Source organism: Catharus ustulatus, chromosome 7 (assembly GCF_009819885.2).
Source record: "Catharus ustulatus isolate bCatUst1 chromosome 7, bCatUst1.pri.v2, whole genome shotgun sequence".
NCBI lineage: Eukaryota > Metazoa > Chordata > Aves > Passeriformes > Turdidae > Catharus > Catharus ustulatus.
Window position 1 is genome coordinate 34112383 of NC_046227.1, and position 24081 is coordinate 34136463.

At 42.4% G+C, this 24081-nt stretch overlaps 1 protein-coding gene across 1 annotated transcript in view; it reads right to left on the bottom strand.

The window, feature by feature from the left end:
- The window catches only part of LOC116999052 (von Willebrand factor D and EGF domain-containing protein-like), a 159994-nt gene that overhangs the window by 124894 nt on the left and 11019 nt on the right, over positions 1 to 24081 (bottom strand). The window lies entirely within an intron of this gene.

Genomic DNA, 24081 nt, shown 5'->3' on the forward strand with positions numbered 1-24081 from the left:
GCACTGCAGAGGGGTCACAGGAGGGGACCGAGGCGGAGCAGCTCCGCTCTGTGCCTCAGCAGCACAAGGCTCAGCTAATTTCCTGCTGCAGTAATCTTTAATTGCTAATGATGATGTAAGAGGCAGAGGCCACATCACAGGAATTGCACATCCTGGCAGTTAGCAAAATCACCTCTTTGCACTGTAAATAGAGATTATTCAAGTGGCACCCTTGACAGAGAATGAGACCCCTCCCCATAACTCAATTTTTCAAACGTCACTTTTCGGATTGTAGCTCTGCTTTAATATTATGCCAGTGGCACTCTGAAACACATTTATCATTTTTATTTTATTGACAAGATACTCAGAAGGTCAAAGTCAATCCATTTATGGCAGTATTTTTAAAGATTATTTTGATTGTGCCAAAGGCAAGGCAATGGTATACAAGACAAATGGGGACAAAATGTAGCGTAACGAAGGCTTTATTGCAATTTCAGGGAACTAAACTGTCAAAGCCATTGCAATTCCAATGCAAAATTCAGTGAATTAATACAATTGCCTTTTAAAATAATAATAAAAAAGATGCCCTAAGCTTTTCTTTCCTATAGGTAAGAGACGTTTCAGAGAGGGAACACTTGGAAATATTGCGCCTCTAATTAAATCTGGGATCAAATTCCTTCCCTCAGAAGTCCTTTCTGGAGACCACATGGAGACTTTTCTTTGCTAATTCCCATCCCAAGGGAAGAAGTGACATTTCAGCAGACCAACTATTTTACAAAAAGGAAAAGTTTACTCTATATTTAAAACCCCTTAAAAAATCAGACCCTTGCTGACCCCTCCAGTACCACTCAGGGCTTCAGGAGTGTTAATGGGAACAGAATCTTGGCCCCTGATGCCTTGTGCTTGCTTAAATTAGCTCCTGTCTGAACAAAAGGAAAAGAAATCTAAAAGCAAACAGCTCTTTGCACAGGTATTGCCACAGGAATCTTGCAAGGACATTGTAATATAATTAATTGCATTCACTTTCTCAGTAATATCAAATAGTGCCTTTACATGTAGCTAATAGCCTTCTGCTCGATATGTATTAGCTATAATCCAAATTCACACCACATGTTGTGGTCTTACCAGTGATTAACTACTCTGTCTAAACAATGCAAATATATCAGACACTGACACATGGCTAATTATTTTTCATCCCTTGCATGGTTTTGTTTGCAGCAGTTTTTTTCACATTAACACCAGAGGAGCTGAATGCTGCAGATGGGCCTGGCAAAGGCCAGGGAGGCACTTGGAGTAGCACATGGGGGAGACATCCAAGGTCCCTAAGGAGAGGGGTGTTCATCCAGTAAATTTAACAGGATTTGGGACAAAAGCCATGCGTTTGGTCCCAGAGGAGCCCTGGCTCAAACAGCCACCCCTGAAGGTGTATTTTACCCCGAATTCACTGCCAGAGTGTGTTTATGTACCTGTGCCTGGGTTTAGTTGTGCTGGCAGGCTGTCACTGAGGAGGCAGGATGGCAAATTGATCTGCTGTCAGCTCCCCTGGAGCCAGCTGACGGATTTTGTTCCCTGCCTGACGCGGATCAGACCGAGGCACGCGGAGCCCGTGGCACAAAAAGCCTCACCCAGGTTTTGCAGCGAGCCATGAGCAAAACAAACCCTCAATTACTGAGTTCCCCTTGTAAAATGGTGCTTATTATGGCCCTGTGACAGGATGATTGTAAACTTTAACATGCAAATTGCAGGCTGTGGTGCAAGTTAATTACCACTGGCTTTTCCGCAGAAATAAATGAATAAAGGCATCACTGTAATCAGACTTTATTATAAAAATGTTATTTAAAAGAAAACAACAAGAAGGTACAGCTGAGCCCTGTTGGTTTTTCATCTGAGAGATGCCCACTTGTACCTTGTGTGGCTGCAGCTACATTCAACTCAGACCAAACCTTCCTGTTCATTTCTAATTCAGGTGCAGGTGTCCAGCTTATGGACAGTCATGAAGTGCTCAGCATCCCAGCTGTCCCTCTGCATGTCCACATTCATTCTGGTATGGAAGAACTGCTACTCTGGGCTAGGCAGGTCAGGTTGTCTTAAAAAGGAAATATTTATTTTATTAAGATAGGAAATTTAATTGAATCCAGCTCTATTTCTACTATTGTATTTAAAGGACCCATGGGGAAAAAAAAAAAAAAAAAGCCGGCTTTTTAGAGGTCTGGTAATTATGACCATTTTGATTTCTTCAGAAAGAAATTAAACACTGCAGTGAGATTTTGTGGCTCTCTATCCAGAGTTGCTGGAATTAAATAGTGGATACTTTAGTCTCCAGCAAAGAGCTGCTACTTGAACTAACACCAACTCAATATAGGCAAGGAGCTGTTGCTAAGACATAAGGATTTGTTTGCTTTACTAGACTCGAAAGCTTTTTTTTTCTTTTTTTTTTAATGTAACAATTTTTTGTCAGAAAGTTGTGGCAAAGAGACACTGAGTAGCTCCTTTTTGTCACTGAGAGCAAACAAATAGCAATATCTGCTGTATCTGCAAAGTGAAAATGACATTTGAGGAACTCTGGTGCGGGTTCCTTGGGGAAAACCTGTCTCAATCGAAGCCATGAGGAATGCTGCTGCTGTGCCTGGATGTTGGGAGTCATCTGTTAATGTGTGGGAAAGGAGGGGCAGCCTGGGGGCTTGCTGGGGAGAGGGAACCTCCTGCAGAAGGCAGAAGCATCCAGAAATATCCCATGGAAAACGAGCAGGAGGTGGATATCTCAACTGAATGTGCTGCTGTGGACAGGGGGTTTGGCTCTCAGCTAAAGGAAACATCGACGTGGTGTCTTGTGTTACAGCACAGGGTGTGATAAAAGGTGTCTGTTCTATCACCATCTGTTGAGGGTGGACACAGTGATCCTTATCTCAATGGAAGATAATCTGCTAATGGGCCATCCATTGAAACCAGGCAGGGCATTGTTCTTTATCTTTTCACAACCCATCCTTCCTCCAGCCAGTCATTTTCTGCTCATGGCCATTGAGTCCCACTGTGGGACTGATAAAATTACTGCATCCCATTGGGAGTTGCTCCAGCCAGGGGGAAGGGCCCAACATTTCTTACCAAGATAAAAACAGAGGCTTTGGGACACTAAGGGAGCCCCTTTCTCCACTGGACTCCAGAGGAAAACCGGATTTCTCCACATCACCACTGGAGCTCCGGAGGGAAACTGCACCTTGTACAGGAGCACTGCTCCAACTGAGCCACATCTGTCACTGCAGGAGGATGCAGCCACCATGGGATGGGACTGCTGCCAACACCCTGCCTGACAGGGTGTCAGGTTGTACTCTGACTGTGTCAGGGTTTGGGGTTTGTTTCTTTGTAGTACTGTATTTCTATTTTAATTTCCCTAGTAAAGAACTGTTATTCCTAATTCCCATATCTTTGCCTGAAAGCCCCTTGATTTCCAAATTATAATAATTTGGAGGGAGGGGTTTACATTCTCCATTTTCAAAAAGAGGCTCCTGCCTTTCTTAGCAGACACCTGTCCTCCAAACTAGGACATGTGGCCACAGCTGGAGGAAGATTTTTGTGTCAGCAGCTCCTGGGGACAGTCTTGATCCCATTCTGTGCTGGCCAATATTCACCAGGTGGTGGTGAGGCTCCACAGGGACCAGCCAAGCAAGAGTACAGGGCATCCCTTTGGGCTACTCCCTGCTTTGGGATACCCCCTACACACACATTTAACGCCTGAAACACCCACTGGTGTTTCAAGCAGGTTGGTAGCTGGATGCTCTGAAAACAGCTGTACATTCTTGGGCAGTGGTATTTGTGGGGGAAATGCTGCTTTGGGAGCACCAGGTGTTTGCTGAGGGTCTGTCCCTCCTGGCTGGTGCTCATGGCCAGGGAAGAAGCATCAGCCATACCAGAGATAAAGCCAGGAAACTTAAGAGTGGCAGGCTGAAAAATCATAAGGAAATAACTTGCTAAACCTTTGCTTTCATTTGTAAAGACAGGTGAGTACAAGTGTAATAGAGGTTTACCTCTCTCTCTTGCTCCCAGTAAATATCAGTGGCTTATGTGGAGGAAGGTTTAAGAAGTTGTGAGATTTTGTTTGTTTGCTTTGAATAGCTGCTGCAAATCAAATAATATCAATAGGTGATGGCAGCCAGGAAACCCTGGAAGAAATATAGTCCACAAGCCTGAGGTGCATGTTTGCTTGGGCAAAGCCACACAATATATCTAAAGGGCATCCTAAAGCCTTGGGAAATAGCTGGCAAATTGTAAAATAACTTTTGTGTGGAGGGTGACTGAAAAGCCAGTGGCTGATGCAGGCAATGCTAACCAACAGCAGCATTTGGGGACGGGCTGTGACTGCTCTGTGACCAGGAAAGATGTGTCCCCACATGCAGATTTCCTTCTTGCCATCGTCTCCCACATTGTGAGAGACAATCTGGAGTTTCCCCAAGAAATACATGTAGGTCTATGTATGTATGCATACATCTATATGAAAAAAAAATATTTCAAATTATGTATGAGTACTCATATTTTTGACGTTTGTATGACATACAGAAAATTTTTGAAGTCCCTTTGTGGCAGATTTTTGGATTTCTGCTTTTTTGTTTCTGCCAGTCCACAGTGGAACAGAACCTTTTCCAGAATGTTTGACTTTTTCTTCACAGGAAAATTATGAAATATTTCCATTTGGAAAAATCAGTCTGAAATGCTGAGGCTGATAAGCCATAACTCCAGATTAATTGCAGACAAAGGATACATTCCCTTTCTTCTCTTTCTGTTGTAGAAACCCCATGTTCAGGGGGTGGATTTCAGTAGAAAAGCTCAGGTAAGAATTTCTGAAGCTTTCAGCATCTCAGTGCCATCACTCCCCCATATTACACATTGAAAGAGAGTTTATGTAGAGAAGGGAAGGCAGATGTTGGGAAAGGGAAATTCTTTCCAAGTTCTTAAAGGATGTGTCCAAAATTGCAGTAGAATCCAACCCATCTGATAATGTTTAAAAACTCCTTTTGGTGGATGCACGTTCCAGGTGAACATACATCTATTAGTAAATAAGATATTTGTAGCTAATGAACACCTGACAGTTTATTAAAGATAAACGTTCCTGCCTTATTTCACCAATACTTTAAAGATTTTGCTTCAATTATTCTGCCTGCTGATGAAAAAAGTTTTCATTCTTAATGATACTCAGAGGCAGAAATTTGTTGTGAATGTGACACTACATTGAAGTGCTTGAACCATGAGTGCTCCTCTGGTAGATAAAACATAATAACTGTATTAAAAGACCTTGATAGATAATAAATAAAGCTATTTTTGGAGATTTCAGAAGCAGAAGAACCCTCCTACTGAACTGAAATGACAAGGAAGCTCATTGTACAAACACCACATACTCATAATGGCCAGGTCTTGAACAAGTCACACAGCATTCATAAGGCAAAATTGAGAGAGATAAATGAACCATTGTGCAAAATGAATGTAATTACAGAAATTTTGACCCAGGCAAAGGCAAGAGGCTGAGCACCTGCTGAAAAGAATATGACATTTAATACATGTTATTTGTCCTGAAAAACAGGCAGATCTGAGGAAAAAACTCTCCTCCTACAATCTGAAGGTGTCAACTTTATGATGTATCTGAATTTCATTTGTCTGGCAACAAGGTCACTTGTCATCCTGGTCTTCTATGGAGTACAGCAACAAACTATTGACAAACCAAGGGCCAACGCTCAGTTCCAGAGCAAACAATTATTTATTCATGTCTGTATCTCTTATCTTGCCTTGCATTTCTATTTTTAACTTGTGGTTTAGAAAGGAGGAATTGATTATGTGAGGCTTTCTGGTAGTTTGTGTATCCCCTGAATAATTTGCAGAGTAATGAGCTCACACAGGAGGATGCAGAGACAGGCAGAGAAGCGTTTTGTGTTCAAATATGTGTTCATATTTTGGGGCCACAAAATGTGTCAAGAGGGGCTGACCAAAAAGGTGAAAACAAGGGGTCCCTGTGAAGAGTGTGAGCAAAGCCTGAAAAACTTTCTGGCAGATTACAGGGGATTTTGGAGAACTGTCACAGCAAAGGGGATGGACAGCAGTTTCTTCAGTGCTCTATAAATAAAGCAGATGAAGGAACTTTTTGTTTTCAGGGTCAGTGTATGTGTGGCCAGTGGAAGTAAATGAGCCAAAAAGTGTCCAGCAGAGGTGTTGTGCTTTAAAATGTTTCAGTCTCCAAGAATCAGTGTCTGGCATCTCTCATCAATGTGAAAATTGCTCATGGATAATGTGGTGGATGCAAAAAGGACAGGAAACATCACATGGATAAAGTGCAATGGGCCAGGTGAAGTCAGTACACCTGCTTTGCAAAATGCAGCCTCATCTACTGAATGTGCCAGTTAGGAAAAACAGCAGAGCCAAATTGTGTCAATAGCTGTATTATATTTGACCAAGTCTCCTCCTCACTCATTCTGGCTCAGCCCTAGAGCCAGGAAGGCTGAGAATCTGAATATAGAAATCATTTACTATTGCTGTGTCACAACAGAATTCAAAACCTCATAAATTTCCTCAAGTTATCTCTAAGTTAATGATGATGCCTTTAAGGGCTTCTGAACAATCAATAAAAAGAAAATTATAATTATTGCTATTGATTAGTCTATTTTGCTCTCATCCTTCAGAATGAAAAAGTGAAATCAAAGGAAAAGGGTCTTTCTTACCTCCTAATCTCAGTTGAGCATACAGTCACAAACATAGCTTTTCTAAATAGAAGCAGCAAAACCCAAACACACAGGTTTTGATTTTAGAAGGCATTGGGCTCTATTCAGATGGAAATTTGATTTCCATGGTTTACCCCTCTGAGAGCTGGAGTTGTTGCTGCTCCTCAGCCACGACACTGCTAATTACCATTCCTGAGCCACACATTTTTCCAGACTGCTCCCATGGATAATGCTGAATTTTGGCCACATTTTCCTGCACTTCCTCCATGCAGTGCTGTATGTGGGTGATATTATGCTGGGGGAAGTGTCACCAGTCCCTTGCTGCCAGTGCTTCCAGGATGCAGCAGAAGCTGGTGAGCAGATAAGGGAGCTCTGAGTGCAGGCAGCTCAGCACTGCCAAATTCCAGGTCCCTGTGTGTCCTGGGTGTGATTTAGCTCCTAATGGATGCAGGGTGACCAGGCAATTTTTCCTGCTATTGTTTTGCTGTTATTCATTGCTGTTATTCATCCCATTCACTGGCACAACGGTGGTTCAGCTCTTCACGTGTTTATAATGGGCTTTTCTGTCAGGGCTCTGACATTTAGGATGAATGGCCAGGCTGCCTCTTGCCTTTGGAGTAAGGCTTTATTTGTTACAGAGCTGCAGTAATGGACACAGACATGCTCCACTTCCCAGCTACTGCACAAACCTGCTAGGATCTCTCCACTATCCTACCAAAATTTAGGGTTTTTTTACGCAGTCCTTTATCCCCTTGTGGGCTGTCTGCTGTGTGAAACTTGGAGAGAGCTGATGTGAAACAGGCTCGAGCACATAGCAGCTCCTGCTGTGGATGCAAAAAGTTCCTCTCATGCATTATAGCACTCTGGATGGATTTAAAAAATATTGAAATAAAAGGTCATGGGGTAGAAATAGCCAGCAGCCTGCCTGGCCACTGTGATAAGATAAAGCTGTGTACTCCCAGCGTGGAATTGCGATATTAAGCCTAACAGATTCCTAAAATCCAAATTTATCAGCAATCCTCACTGTTTGTTTCTTCAGCTTTTGAAAGGCACACATTCTGTACATATAGTCATGGTATCTTCAAACCTACAATAAATCAGTGCCTTCCCCCCACAGAAACAGAATTGTATCAGCATTTTCCCTGAGCCATGATGGTAATCCAGGGAATCTCACACACCTGGCTGTGTGTCCAGCACCTGACAGAGGTCTGGTCATGCCTATTCACACCATGAAACAGTAAGACTTTCAAAAGCCTCCAGATAAACTTATTTGCTATTTTTACTTAGTTGAATTCAGTTCCCAGTTCTAACAGGCACTGATTTTCCTTTTTTGTTTAGGCTCATCTCTGCTTTGGTTTTTCATAGGTCTCTGCTTATCTACCAGGAGTAGAGGGCCCATCAATTAAAATAGCAAGGTTTCAGGAACCTGTAAGGCTTTCAGCTATAAGCTGCTTTTTGATGTAAAAAAATGCAGCTCAGCTGGTATCAGCTGAGTCTCCACCACATTTAGAGCTACTACCTGTGCAACCCTTTAGGATGTAATTACCATAACAAGAGAAAACATCACCATAATTATACATATATGTAAATCCAGCCAGAGTTGAAGGTACAGATCTGCACCTTCACAGGGGACAGAGGGGATTTAGGGAGGCACAGGGATAAATAGAGACAATTGTTGGCCCATATGGTGCATATTACAGGCAGCTGTGCTTTGATCAGGATCAGCCATGCAGAAGGCAAATCTACCGATTTCTTCTCGTTTACACTGAATTAACTTTGATCACAGTGTAGGTTTGTGTGTTTTAAAGCTTCTGCTGTCTTTAAAATGTGCTGGGGAGCTCTGTGTCCCCAGAAGAGAGGAAATGAGCAGAAATGGACTCTGTCCCTCAATGGCTGATGGGGCTGTGGGAAGGTTTCCCATGCAGGGATGGGTTGGAATGGGATGGAGATTTCTTCCACCGTGGTTGATGTGATATTTCTTACAGGAGGTATAGCACTGGCCCTTTCTGTTCTTTAGAAAGAAAATAGAAGTAAATCAGATTGCCAGATGGAGTATTCTCAATGGGAACCACTCTCCTCCTCAGACACTGACAATGCAGTACAGTTTCTTCTCAGCAGATGAGATGAATCCTAGCAAATTTTTATTTCCATGGAGCCATTTCCATGCTGAGCTTTTCATTCTACTCTTCCACCTCCTTCTTGCCTGGTAACAGCCAGAGCATGCTTTTAGATTATAAAATAAAGTTATACCTTTTAGTGAAATAACAGCATTACTGAACTGAAGGAGGAGGCAACCAGATCTCAATTCTTTTACTAGGGAGTAATTCAACTGAAAATGTTATCTGTGCATCTCCATCCTTTGGTAAACAAGTTGATTACAGGCAGACAGGCAGTATTTCAGGTTTTCTTCCATCTTTCTGTTATCAAAACAAGACTCAGTTTTGCATTCTTAGTTGGTAATTGGTTAATAACTGTAATTTTCGTCCTGAGAAGATAGGCCAGAAAGCAGTGTTCAGAAAAACCCTACAACATGACAATTGATCAATTCTTCATTAGACTTGATCGTTCAGGTTACCACAGTCATTTCTTTTGCAATTTGAGCTAAAAATAAAAAAACAATTGGCAAAAATCTACTCAAGCAATTTCAGATTGGAAAGCCATAACAACAAATTAATGCACAAAGAAACAGCAGGCAATCAATTTATCATTTGCTACTTTATTCTTTAGCAATTTGCAGTCATTGCTGAGTTGCTTTTGAAACTTGTAAAATTTGATTATGTGAAACCTGGTGAGTGTCAGGCTTTGGTCATTTCTGTGTTGTGTTTTATGAGTTGTTTTATGACAAAAGGATGTAACCTCAAGCTGCGCCAGGGGAGGTTCAGGTTAGAAATCAGAAAAATTTATTCACTGGAAAGGTTGTTAAGCATTGGAATGGAGTTCCCAGGGAAGTGGTGGAGTCACCATCCCTGGAGGTGTTCAAGAATTGACTGGATGTGGCACACAGGGCTCTGGTCTAGCTGAAAAGGTGGTGTTTGGCCAAGGGTTGGACTCAATCCTCTTAGAGGGTTTTCCAGCCTTAAAAATGTGGTTCTGTGATTCTATTCTAGGAGCTGGTTGGAGAGCAGAGGGTTTCTATGGGTGCACCTGTCTGGCATCTGCTGACATCCTGCACAAGCACACTTAGCTAAACCTTAGCCTGAAATTCCTGGCAGCAATATCAGTAGTTTCCTTCAATTAACCCAGTTCAGAAAAGGTTTAGTTACCCATAAAACCTCAAATGCCACTTTAAAACCTCAGTGTGGACCTACAACTGCAAACAGTGCAGGGGGCAGCTGTGGTTCCATTGCCTCTCCCACTGTACCCTCAGGGTAGCACGGAATGTGATTCTAACCCTGGGGTTTGGATAACTCACCTGCCAGCCCCTGAACAAAAAGGGGTTTGCCTGTGACAGACTGAGGAGTGCTGGTTGTTGTGTTGCTCTGCAGCCCCTACACATTTCACTGTTACCCACAGGTGACTTCCAGAACACCTTCCCTTTTATTATCTCCCACAATGCTCATCTTCTGCATCCAGAAATGGGGACCTCATTAACCCTGATGATGAACTGAGCTGAATAAATGTTGCTTGCAAGCAGCAGAAATGCTCTGGGAGGCACTGGGTGTGTTTGGAGCACAGGCTGCAGAACTGCCCCAGCAGAGGGCAAAAAAAAACCAGGTGAGAGGAGCAGGGTGACCTGGGGACATTTCCTGCTGGGTTTGAGTTCCATGGGCAGATTTGGGGCTGGCTGATTTTCCCTGATTTAAACCACGACTGTCATGTTCTGGGGCAGTGGCTTGAGCATTTGGCTCCTTCATGGCAGATCCCCTCCCACTGAGACCACTCTCTTTTCTGTAATTTTGTTAACTATGCAATAGAAATAAGAACACCCTAACTTTGCCAACTTCCACTGCTTTTTCCCTTCTTTGAATTTTTCTTTGCACTGATGCATATCCATCTCTGTTTATAAAATGCAGAATTTCTTGAAGAAAACCTAGAGGTCTCATACCAAAATGTTCTGCTGGACTCTCATTCTCAGCCCATATTTTTTAAACAAGCTTACCCTTTTGCCACGAGCTGCAGCTCTCTGTGATACTCTCTCAGCTCTCCCTCCATGATCCTTGTGGCTCCCTTCCACTTCAGGCTACTCCAGGATTCTATTTTTAACCCACAAAGGCTTTAAAATGTAGTGTGGAGGAAAATCCAGGGTCCAAATTTACTGTGAAGATCTCTGTTAGATATTCCTTAGCCTCTCATTCCTCCTCTGTCATGCCACAGTGACACTGTGGGCTAAAGTCAAGTTCCATTTCATCCTTTCTATTATTTGCTGAAATAAATGTCTGGTGCAGAGCAAGGCACTCAAATCTAGGTTATTCCCTTACAGAACATGTAGATTCAGCAGCATAGCTTGATATTAATAACATCTGAGTGGCTAAATCCCTGCAAAGTGGGGTAAAAGTTTGCTCCTAGGGATCCAGCAAACACACTTAAACCACTGAATTATCTTAATTCTAAAAAAACCTTCCAGCAGCACCACAGGGCCAGGATACACTCATGGGTTATTCTGCTGTATCTGGAATTTTGAGGCTATTCCAGAGACACGAAGGCACAATGAAAAGCAGAGTTGGACAAACATGTAAAGGCTTGAGGTATAAAAGGATTAAGAGATGCTAATGTTCTACATTTTTCTGCTGCAATAATAAAAGTACAGACAGCACCCAGAGCAAAGCAGAAAGTGAAAGATTGCATGTAGGAGGGACAGAGAGACATGGCTATCGTGGTGTGCTGCTGTAAATTTTGAAAAAAGGCAACTGTTGAACAGATGTTTCCAGCATACAGAAGATTTAGTGTGTAGATGATTTGCAATTTACTGTTCCACTGAGGAAAAGTTACTTTTTTTTCAATCTAAAATAAAACCTTTCCATTTTCCCAGAGAAATAAAATCTTTAAAGTCACAAAGAATGATTGATAATATTGAAATTCAAGCAAAACTCCTCTTCAACTTAAAATTAAACATCTTGGAAGCAGGAGGCATTGAGGCATTTCATTTGCAAAGACACTGAAAAGAAAAAAACCTAAACTTTCAGAAAAATATAGCTCTTTTTCTCTAGGCTAAATAGCTTGTCAGATTCAAAATGAAATTATGGTAAATCTTGCTGACATGGGGAAAAGTGTCACTGATGCCATTTTAACCCCCTGTTAACCCAAAACGCTCTCCCAAGGGATGCTCACAGTGTTGGGTTTGCTCCAAGGAGCATTATGTTTTTCCTTTTTTTTTTAATTCCATTTCCTTCTTTCACATCAACTGCTTTTTTTTTTCCTTTTTTTAAAAATTTTTAAAAATTTTTCTTTAATTTTTTAAATTTTTAAAAATTCTGGCTTTGAGACAGCCAGGTCCAGAATGCAAATCACCTCAAGCAAGGAAGTCTAAATCTAATTTATGTCCCATAGAGTAGTGATCAAGCACCTAAACTAAAACCTCCTCTAGATAATCCTGCAATATTTTTACATATTCTTCAACAGCACGACAGGACAGTCCATCCATCCTGAGAGAGAGCTGCCCTCACCACAACTTTGGACCTTTTGGGTTGCAATTCTTCATGGTCACAATGAAAATTTGCAGATGTTGCCATTGGGCTCCCAGTCACTGGTGACTCTTATGAGAACCAGTTAATTTCTGTGTTTCTCTCCAGCTCATTTTTGGTATTTGTTGCTTATTCATTATGACTCCTGACTGCAGAGACCACATCAAAGTGGAATTTTTCTCTTTAATCAGGGACCAAAAATATTATCACTCTGATCACAAGATTCCAGTCTCCATATTTTCCTCTCAGACCTATTCTTGGAATGCATCCCATCATTTAAAATCCTCTTCTAAGGTAGGAAAAATTACCTTTTCTCTTTCAAGGCAAACCTTTTCTTAGGAGATAGACTCTGTGGGTATATGCCAAGAATGACATAGATTTTTATACAGATTTGCAATAATGATTTGCAGTATTTTCGCATCACCAAAGTCCTTTCCAAGATTTCTTATACCAGCAGGTTATTTTGGCTGTGATTATGTGAGAAATGACAGTCCAGCTCTTTGCAAAAGCCCCTGCAAATAATAATTAAGCTAAATCTCCCTTCCCCTGAGAGTGGGATGTAAAGAACTGACATGTGATCACATGAGTGTGCACATGGAATATGCAGAAGAGATTGCTTTTCACCCTTTTAAAAGATAGGTGTATAATAGCTACATTATATAGTTATTATATACTTATAATAACTGAAATAAGAGTTGATGTTTTCCTGCCAGATGAAGCAGAAGTTAGACCTGTTAACAAACAATGTCAAGATTAAAAAGAATAAACAGACCAATTAATCACTTCTTCTGGCCCAAGTAAAATTAACACTACAGCTGAGTTAGCACCTCTTACACTGAGAGGGGGGAAAAATCCCTGTGTGCAAGGCAAAACCTTGCTAGAAGGAGAAAGAGAGGGATGCTCTGGGGACAGACTGCCTGTCCCTGCTGTGCTGAGGTCCAAGGAACCCCAGGACACTGGGGCACTGCAATGGAAGGAAAGCAAACAGGGCAGGAAAGGACTGGGGAAGGTCATTCCATCCCCCTGCATCCAACAACACCCCCAGCACTGCACAGCCCCATTTGTCACACTGAGACAACCTCTGGGAATTTTAGGATGCTAAATTGCTGGGTGCTCTTAGCACAGAGCGTTGTTTTGGTGCAGGACTTATCTCTCTGAACAGCTCCCAGACATTCCCTAAAACACAAATTCATTTGCTCAGCTCCTCCAGTGCTGCCCTGGTGGAATTTCTGCAGGTCCCTGTGAGGAGAGGACTCCAAGCACTCAATAACAAGGGAGGCTTGTTCACACCCTTGTCTGTTTAGGGCTTGGCATGGATTTTCTGTGCTTGTTCTACTCCCTCCTTGCTAACAACTTGCCCCTGAGTATTTGGATTCAGTAGCAAGTAAATAGAGTGAGATACTATATGTTAATTCCAGCATGCTTTTTTGGCTGATAAAAGTGAAAAGTATAAGCTCTTGGGGAGATTATTGCATATAAATAGGCTCAGGCAATGGCATGGAGAACCCAGCCAAGCAGTAGCTTCACCATTAAGATTTTATCTAAATGATCCAATGTTATGCAGGAAGAAAAAAGCAGCAGAAGGCTGGGTAGCAAGATCAAACTACCTAAAAAAATCTGATTTCTGGTCATGCAGAGGGTTTGAATGCTGATGTTTTTAGTATGTCTAGGAGGTGCTCAGGCTGTGGTGGTGGATCAGAACAGTTAATCTCTTGCTGGGGTGACTGTGTACATTTTGCTGGAGCAAACAAATATAAGTGGCAAAGGAAAGGATGTTGTTCCTTGACGCAGTTGTTCTCCTGACACTTTCCACTGTGAAATACACTCCAATTTCCCAACAGAAAGAAACTAGAATTATGAAGAATAAGATTGACTGAAATGGATGACAGTGTTTAAAAAATGTTAGCTAGTATTGATGTTTTGGAGGAAAAAAATGACTCCAGGAATGGTGCCCCGAGGAGGTGATGGATGGGGCTGCCACGGGGGCTGTGTCTGCCTGGATAAGTCACTCCAGCCGTGTCAGGGGTGATCATCACTCCTGTGCTCCTTGTTCTCTGGGTGCCTGACTGACGACCCTGATATGCAGAAATATGAGGCACTTAAAGCTTAGCTGCCTCTGAAATCTCGATGTTGGAGCTGGCTGTGAGCTTTCTGATGAAAATCCTTTTTTTTTTTTCTGTTGGAAAATGTTGACTCGCCACAGCTGAGATTTTCACAGAGTGTGTTTCTCCATTGAAGTTCTTGTTGTGTGATTTTTAGTGCAGAGTTGCTGGAGGGGAAAAAGGGAGAAGAGAAAAGAAAAGGGAGAAAGCTCTGCACTTTGGCATAATCAAAGCACATGAGAAACCACAAAACGAGGGGCCTGGGCTCTGCTCTGGGTCTGCCTGAGCAAAGCTCCCCAAATTAATGTCACTGTCTCCTGGGCCAACAGCTACCAGGGGGTTGTGGATGTGGGGAAAGGGGAGGAGAAGAGGATCTTTCTCCATTTCCCTCCCTTTCTATGTGCTTTTACTAAACATTTCAAAAGAATTTGTTTCATTTCTGTGTGAGAGTGAAAAAAGTCTCTGTGCTTTTCATGAAAGGGATGAGCAGCTCGTGGCTGGCTCTGCTTTGGGCAGCTCTGGGTTCAGGGATCATTCTCTGGACCTCAGCAGATGGGACACACTCAGCCCCATTTCCCTGCCTCCACAACAATCAGCTTGCTGTCCTGGAGATGTTGGTGAAGGCAACTCCTCACACTTGACTCTTACTAGACCAGCAATGCTGTAAGAAAAAATAATTGGCTCACATGGTGCAGTTGCCTCTTAATAACCCACACCAGTTTTTCCTTATTTCCCTGTTTTCTGAGGGAGGGTTTTAGGTTGCTAAGCCATGAATCTGTAGGGTTTGCCTGCCCCCCTTGCAGGTGAAGGGAGTTTTGTGAACAATGATGTGCCACACAAGGTGTCTCACCACTTAAATCATGGTTAACCCCGTTCCAGCCCTGCTCAGGCTGCTCTCCTCCTTCTGCACCATCTGTGGCTCTGAGGAATAGCCAACTGCTGCCTCTCTGCTCCACATGTAAAGGAACAGCACAGCCCCTTCCAGTGCCCCCTTCTCCAGGGTAAAACTATTTCCTTCCCACTTTCCTTTCAGGTCACATTTCCAGGTCCCTTGTTAGCATTGCAGCTCGCTTTCTGAACTGCCTCTAATTTGTCCAGCTTTATTTCAGTAGGAGGATCAAAATTAGTCACAGCAGTCCAGCTGTGGCCTCTCAGATCCATGTGCACAGGTCTAATGAGTCGCTGTGTTTTATGTGCTCTATGCTCAGTAACAAATTCTATTCTTAATTTTTCCTAATAACTCTGCAAGTTGCAAATCATTAGGAACCTGCATGGGAGGCAGTCTGGCTGGTTTGTAGCATCTCAAACCATCCTTTTTTTCACTTTTTCTTGTTAAGCACTGAATTTTTGCCTCTGTTGTTGCCCTTTGGATTTCAGAAGTTCTGCGTTCATTTTTGAAGGCAACTTTTGTTTCTAATGATTTGGTTTTTACTTATGGTGGTATATGCATTTTTAGCTCTTTCTTTTTTGTGCCTTGTGTTCTTATTAAGGTCTTGAAAGAAACTGCTAAATATCTGGTTGTAATGAAATGTCTCTGAGAAAAATGAAGCAAAAAAAGACTTTGAATGCACTTATATTCCCTTTATATCACCTGCTCTTCTTTCCTGTTAATGGGTCTGCACTACTTTCCTTTGCTTTTAACATTGATATTATTTTGCCTTCACCCTACAAAGGCTATGAAAGTAAATTAATGACTGCAAATTAGGTAGCCAGTTAGTAGAATAAAAAAAACCTGTCTGGAAATAAATGGCATTTCCGAGATGGGTTTTGCTACTTTGAGCATTAAAGCCACATGCTCACAATAAGTGACATGAAATCCAGTGCAGTGGGGTGCCATCCATCCTGCAGGAAACCAGGGCATGGAGATGGCACCATGAGAGGCTGGGTCCCAATTTACAGCCACAAGGAGCAAACTGCACTGGGGCAAAGATCTGCAGCTCTGGGCTCTCCTGGGTGCTGAGCACCCCCACTGTGCCCTGGCGTGCTGGTAGCTGGAGGGGAAATGTTCACTGTGCCCTGGGAGTGTCCTGCCGGGCTCTTCAGGGCACTGAGTGCTCCTTGCTGGGAAGGAGTTGGGTCTTTCCTCCTGCCTGGGGCTGTAACTCAGATCTGTAATTGTTCCATGCTTTCATAGCTCCTAATCCACTGGAAAAGGACAGAATAATAAATGTACTCCTAGTGAGCTCGTACATTGGTGGACATTTCCACTGCTCTGGTGTTTGTGCCACCTCCCCATGTCTCCCTGGGCATTTTCTCTGTGATTTACCTGCACCCTCCTACCCAGAGGGAGCCAATTCAAGTGCACTCTGCTGTCTCTGAGGTGACCAAGGTTTCCTGCAATAAGGCTGTTCTTACCTCGTGACCTGCAGCAAAATTAAGATCTTATTTTCTGCTGAAGAGGTGTGAGCAACCACCAGAGTGAGTTCAGACCTGACCTTGCTTTTCTCTCAAATACTTTTTTTTTCCTTGTACTTTTTAAAAATTCTCTTGTCCAATCTGGCTGCTGGGGATTTTACTGACAGGCTGTCATCTGACCTTTCTGGCCATGACTGTAAAATTAATTAACCATGCCTCTCTCCATGCATGTTCACTAAACAGACTGTCCATTCCAGCACTCGTTAGCACAGAGTTCCCATCAATATTAACAGGAAATATCTGAACACAGGGCATGAAAATTCTGCACTCTGCCTGCTGTACAAATCAGCTCACTGTACATCCTCTCCTTGTCCTATATGTGCAGCCTCTTGTCTCCTGTGTCCTTTTGACTTAATTTTAGTTTGCCCTCTGCTTTGCCCTCCATTACTGTGTCATACATGGGCAGTTGGCTGTGTGACTTAATCATATTGGTCTCCTCCTGCTGTTTTACCTCAATCATCTCCAACCTTTCTCCACTGAACTGACAAAGGTACTTTCTCCTGTGCCATGAAAAACATGAGCTAAACCAATATGACAGAGCTGGAGTTCTGCATGCATAATTTCAATAACATCCCGTGTAACCAGTCACCGGGCTGAGCTCTTTTTAATGAAATCACCCTTGTTATCAGCCTGTTTTCATTCAGTTCTCACAGAAGGATTGCTCACAGCATGAGTCATGCCAGGCATTTCAGTGTCTCTCTCAGGAAAACAGTCAAGATAATAAAAAGGGGTAAAAGCATAAAACATTTGGAAATACAATTCTAAGGAGCAGCGAGGCTGCTGATAATTTTTCGCCATTTTGCAGAACATTAAGAAAAAGAAAACCCAATCAAATGTCAAAAGTGACATTTCATTCATTTTTTAAATTTATTTATTCTTACTTGCATCATTGTGCAACCCTAAAGTTCCATCTTTTTTTCATTTTAAGGTCTTCTGCACTCAGAACTTTCTTCTCCACAGAATAACAGGAAGCTCAGCAGGGCAGCAGAAGAGACTCATTTAATCATGTAAGGTTGGGCTGAGCCCCCTGCCATGGCTGCAGTGAGGTGTGCTGGGGCTGGAGGGAAATGAGCCCTGCTGCTGCCATCCTTGGGGTGAGCCCTGTCTCTGTGTCTGACCTCAACCCTCTCCTGCCCAAACGAGGAAGGGATCACACCACACAAAGTGTGCACTGAGATCTTCTCTTCTTGTTTTTTTTTTATTTTCCCCCCAAAACTACTTTTTTTCTTCTTTGCAAAGTCAGTTGGTGATATCTACATCATTATGAAGCTTTCCTGGCACTGCATCTGCTGATTGATGGCTGTGAAAATGCAACATATTTCATTTTCTTTTCCTAGACGTGAAGCCAGCTGCTAATGGTTTTCCCAGGGTGAAGCTGGCAGCTGCAGGATCAGGTCTCCAGGCTCTGAAATGTGCATTTGCAGGAGAGCCACCTGGGCTTTTGGCTGTTTCATTAGTGGTCATTACTGCTTGCAGAAAAGGATCTGAGCAAAGTGGGTGCTGAGCCTGGCTGCAAATTCTGGGTTTTGATTTGGGAAGCCACAGTCATTAGTGTGGGGTGGAAGCGATCTCAGTGATCTCAAAGTCTTTCTGTCTCCAATTAAAACTTCCGTCGCCTCTTTCCAAAACCATATCAAGTCCCGTGGTTTAACAGTTCACATTTATTTACTTTTATTCATCTGCCTCTTCAAGTCAAATACAGAAACTAATGCATAAGCAGCACCCTTTTAATGCTAATTGTGAGTGCTTGCTGAGGACTGAAGTGTGAATGCCAGAGCATCATTAAGATGAAACCGTAGCTCTCTGCAGACACCAGACAGCAATAAGTAATCTTCTCCTTCAGTTCTTGGATAAAATTATTATCTAATTCACTCTGGAAGACGGTGTTTTATTTCAACATGTCTATATTTTGTCTGACTTTCCTGCATTTTGCAGCAAGGGACGAGGGGCTGTGGTGGCCTCCAAGGCCACCTGGGCTATGGGGTTGTTGTTCTGCTGCTTCAGCCCCGGGTAGCAGGTCCTGCTGTCACAAAACCCCTCTTTGACTATGAAGAAAAGGGTGGGATTGGTCCCTCCTAGAGTGTCCATGGCATGTTCTTCTGGGAGGTGGAGCAGGCAAAGCACACAGGCTTTGGGGGTGCTGGGTGCTGCTCCCTGAGCTGACTTTTAATAAGGCAGGCAGGAATTCTTACCTCTCCCAGAGAAAAATATACTCAACAGGATGCCTAGGGGGAAAAAATAAAATAAAGCGGATCTGTGAGGAGATTCCCCATCAGTTTTGTAAGCTGCTGTCAGGCAGGGAGCAGGAGGATCTGCATTTGCGTTTCGTGGGGTGTTTCACAGCCACTTAAATGGGAAAGAACAAAGCAGGAATGATTGCTTGTGCTGCAGTTTCTGAGAGCAGCAAGAGGATTTCATAATCACACAAAATCACACAACCACAAATTTTGCATTGTTGGACCCTGACAGAAAACTGACCTTGACATACACTTGAACAGTCTTAAATGGGAGAAATAAGGTTCTATTAGCAGAAATGCTGTAAATCAGAACCTTGCTTCCAGGTAGGAAAGTCCTGTTTGCTTTATTTCTAATCTAAATGATGAAGAAAAAGCATTCCTAATTGCTGAGTGGTTGAAAAGTGGGCCCAGAGTGCACATCCTTTTCTCCTGTGAGGCTCCTGGGTTGATTCTCTCTCCTCAGTGAGTGCCACAGAAGCTTTAGATAAGGAACCTGTGAAGAATAGCTGAACAGTGAAAGCTATTATCCTTAAAGACTGATATTTACTGGATTCCTGCTCTTTGCCTTTCTAGCTGAGTCACAGAATTTCCTTTGTTGCTGCACATTCATTTTCCTCCTTCCTCTAGCAAATACCATTGAATTGAGCAGGCACACGTCTTATACACAGTTATCTAGAATCATCTCCAAAAACCCTTTTAAGTCCTGTTCACATACAAATGAGCCTTGAACACTTCCAGGGCAGAGCAGTACATTAGCAAGCCTGAGAATTAACAACAGAACTGGGTCAATAAAAAAGGGATATTCTATCTGATCACAAGGTGACTGTTTCCACTGCCATGTGAAAAGCTGCTTTCAGGGCTGGCAATACAGTAGAGCAACAGTTAAATTAGTGCCACTGTACAGAGCTCATTTGGATCCCTGCCTGCTTGTTCTGATTTGCACAAGCAGTGGGAAAGGCTGTTAGGATAATCAGGAGAATGAAGAGCTTGCTTTTAAAGCATAGGTTGAAATTAATTTGCCCAGCCTAGCAAAAAGGAAAATGAGGATGCATTTTGTGTTGCTGATATGTGCATAGCAGGGAGGAGAACTTGGGGTAAGGGAGGATGGTGTGCAAACATCTGCTTTAAGAGCAACATCTGTGAACATATTTGAGGTGCAAAACAGGGAATTTCTTTATTTTGAAAGGTAAAATCTAAAGATTTGAGCAAAATGTCTTTTTTCCAAGATGGATTTGTCCTTTGCCTTCATAGCAAGGGACTTGAACTGAGCAAGAGCCACGAGCTCTTCTACCCTGTCACTGAGGGAGCTCTGTGGTGGCATGGCCAAATCCTCTCTATCCTCAGAACATGGGTGTGACCAAAACAAAAAACCTGCCACAGAGATATCCCCAGCCACACTGACTGGACAGATAGGTCCCTCTCCTATTCTATCTCTGGAGGATATCATGCCTGACAAACTTTCTGGTGACCAAAAATGAGCAGCATGCAAAGAATCTCTCCCCCAGGTCACTTGGGAATGTTTAATGAAAGGAAAATGTCTGCACATTACTGCAGACACTGAAGCAGTGAAGCTGGAAGATTCTTGATCAGGGGATCAGAAAGCTCTGAAAGTTTTGAAATTATATTCTTGCCCTCACCCACTGCAGATTTGATTGAATGCTTACAAACCATGTTATTGTTTACAATATTTCACTCTCCTGATGCAAGAATTTTGAAACCTGTTATCTATTTGGTTATTTTATCATCAATTATTGAATTATTGTGGGGGGAGGTTTATACATTCACCATCTTATCATAAATATCCTGGAATATAAAAATATCCAATTTTTACACTCTTACTATGAATAAATTAAGTTGGATTTATGAGGCTTATGGCCTGCTCTTCCTCTGTTCTTTGGAGGGCTTTGTGAATGTGCAATGAGAGCTCTTATTTCTTATTAAGGAATTTTATAGTCACCATGTAACTGGGTTAATATAGGAAGTATAAATAAGGATATGCATTTGCCTGTGAGATGTTTGAATATGGAGAAGAGCATCTGAAGCTGAGAAAATATGAACTGAAGTACAGATTGTATATCTTACTTTGTAAATAGGAAGCGAAACTTTCAAGTGCTGAAAAAAGAATGGAGTGTGTGGGAATTGTCCCCTAGGAAAGGTAAAAAAACCATTGGACTTTTATTTTTTTTAAGCCATTGTGCTCTACTCTACAAGTACATTTTAACAAACATCCTCAGATGCTGCAGTTGCTCTCTCTCACCTGCTGGTCTCCTGCACAGACTTTCACAAAGTGAAAAGAACAGGCACTGAAAGCAAGAGAAACTGGAAAGGATTAACAGCCAGGATGTTTGCCTTCTCATAGTTCCTCTTCTCTTTGGTCTACAGGAACTTGAGTGATGTTAGTTCATGCAGGCTGAGACCCAGACAATAACCACATCCTACTTTTAAAAGAAAAAATAGAGATGCACAAAATACTCTTTTTATTAAAGAACACAGGGTAAATCCTGCATTTCTCTCTGCTGTGCCCAAGCAAACTTATCCTCACCCATCCCTGTGCTGTGTTCTTGTCCTTTCCACAGCTCAGTGCTACTCTGACAGCTTCCAGAGGGATGCAGGACAAGTCCAAGCACACAAAGGAAGGGATGCAGCCAGCACAGCTGTGCCTGAAGAGATAGCAGCTGGAGAGGACTGGTGGCCACCAAAAGAGAGAACAGCTGGAGAACCAAAAAAAAAAAGAGAGACGATTTTAAGGGAGGCCCAGACAAGCTGGTTTAAGCGAGAGGAGCAGGTGCTGGAGAGGAGCAGGAATGGGAGATGGGAAGGAGAAAAGAGTTTGTGCTTCACACAGGTTGGGGGACAGAGCATCCTGGCAGCTCTGCAGCCTCTGGGCTGTGGCAGAAAAAGGCCATGGGGAAGGGGTTTGGCACCAGAGACATTTTTGGTTTTCCTTCAAAGCAGAAAGTCAGGGTGGAAACCAGCCCAAAGCTGCTGCTCCCAAAGCACCAGTGCTGCTCTCAGCCCTCCTGGGCACATTTCCTCCTGCTGCCTGCAGGGCTGGATGTGGCTTTCTGGAGGAATGGGATGGCCACAAGTTCATGGATAGGCTGACTGTGAAACTCAGTGTTTTGGAGTAGGGGCTCATTGCTCTTTGTGCTGTAGATGAGAATCTTGGTACTCCTTTCACATTTTCCTTTAGCCCTAAAAGTGAGAGTGCAACAGGCATTCCAAGCATAATGGGCACTTTATTTAAAAGGTTAAAGACCACACTGCTGTGAACCAAGATGATTTCCCCCTGTGCCTCTCTGCTGCTCTGGGGTGTCAGAGGGAGAGCCAGCCAGTTGTGCTCTGTTCTGCTTTGCTGTGGAATCCAGTCAGATTAATGAATTTGGGGTCCCTCGAGATTTGCATAATTTATATCGATGACTTGCTGTTTAAAGTGTTTTACAAAGTCAGGAAATAAATTGTAGGTTTTATAAAAATATCATAATTAAAAATTGACTTGCACTAAATGTTGGCTCCAGGAATGTGTATGAAGTTCAAGTATGATGGATTGTTTTTCTCACTGAAAACTATAAAAAAACAGGAGAGACTTATGATGATAAAAAGTACTTTTTTTAGGTGATTACAATATCAATCTTTATATTGAGCCAAATGTTGCTTGCATTTCTTCTGTGCATATTTTATTGACTTCATTGTGACCCATTGGGGAAGGACAGAAATATTTGTATTACATTGAAGAAATATTGTCACATACAAAAGCAAAACGTGTTCTTTAACTAAATATAAAACTTCAGAAGACAGAAATGTCTTTAATATGACTTAATCACTCCAGATCCTGGCAAGCTGCAATAAATTTTCTGCTATAAAAACAGAAGGGGAATTTTCTAGCCTTCCTTCGCGTTAGTAATGCAAATATTAAGATGATTAATGTTATTTTTTCTATAGTTTGATTTAGGAGAAAAAAATGTAAAACTATGCAAAGGGGAATCTGTGACATGTAAGGCTGGTCTCGATGTTTTTTTAATGAAAATGAGTTTGAGGACAGCTGTTACAATGAAAAAAATGAGCCAAACTGTTCACTGTATGGCTGTTCTGTTCCCAGTGAAAATCAGTGGAGCTGGACAGGGCCAACAGCCTTGAATTTAACATGGTATTGCATGTGAAATAACACAGATTTAAAATTAGGCACACACTGTTTTTTAATGTGATATCAAACCAAGACTCAATTGTTTGAGCAGGGTACAGAGACATGCAAAAGCATTGCTCAAAATGTGAAGTTCTACCTTGTTGCTGTTATTAGAGATGGAGCAAGAAACCCTTTCCTACCCTTTTTCCCTGGAGCAAGGGTTCTGGTGATTTACCAAAATATGAGTATTGGTCTAACACTGATACTCAACTGTGATGGACACAAGACTCTCTAACAATTTAAAGTCACAAAGTGAATGTTTATTCAGCACTGGGCAGCAGTGTGAGGTAACCCTCTAACACACACTGCAAAATCACAGGTGGTCACAAAGTCTGCTTATTGAGAACAGCTCCAAACAAATACATATTCATAATACCAGCCCCTCCCATCCCTGCTTCCCATGGTAGTTAGCTTGAATGGCAATTAAGCAGCATGGTTGGTTTCTTAAATTAAATCTGGAGTCATTTTTGTGGGGAGGGGTCTTAAAAGGAGGAAGTAAGGTGAGTCTTCCTCACCCTGACCTTTTCTGTCAATGACAATACAAATGGCTTCTGGGGCAACTCCAGTTTTGCAAAGAATGAGTTTCTGGTTGCGATTGTTTGTGTTCTTTGGACCCACCTACCAGTTTCATCCTTTCCCATTGCAAGCACAGCTGAGCAAACATAAAATGACAGGCAATCAATTATTTAAGTTTCAGGTAACTATCTCAAGCCCAGTTTCTTCTAATTTTTAACTAAAATCCTAATTTCTCCAAGATTAGGGTTCCACTGGGAGAGACAAAACATCCAAGGAAAAGAGTGAGCAGGGGCTGGAGAGGAGCAGGTGGGATGAGGCAGCAGAGTCCCT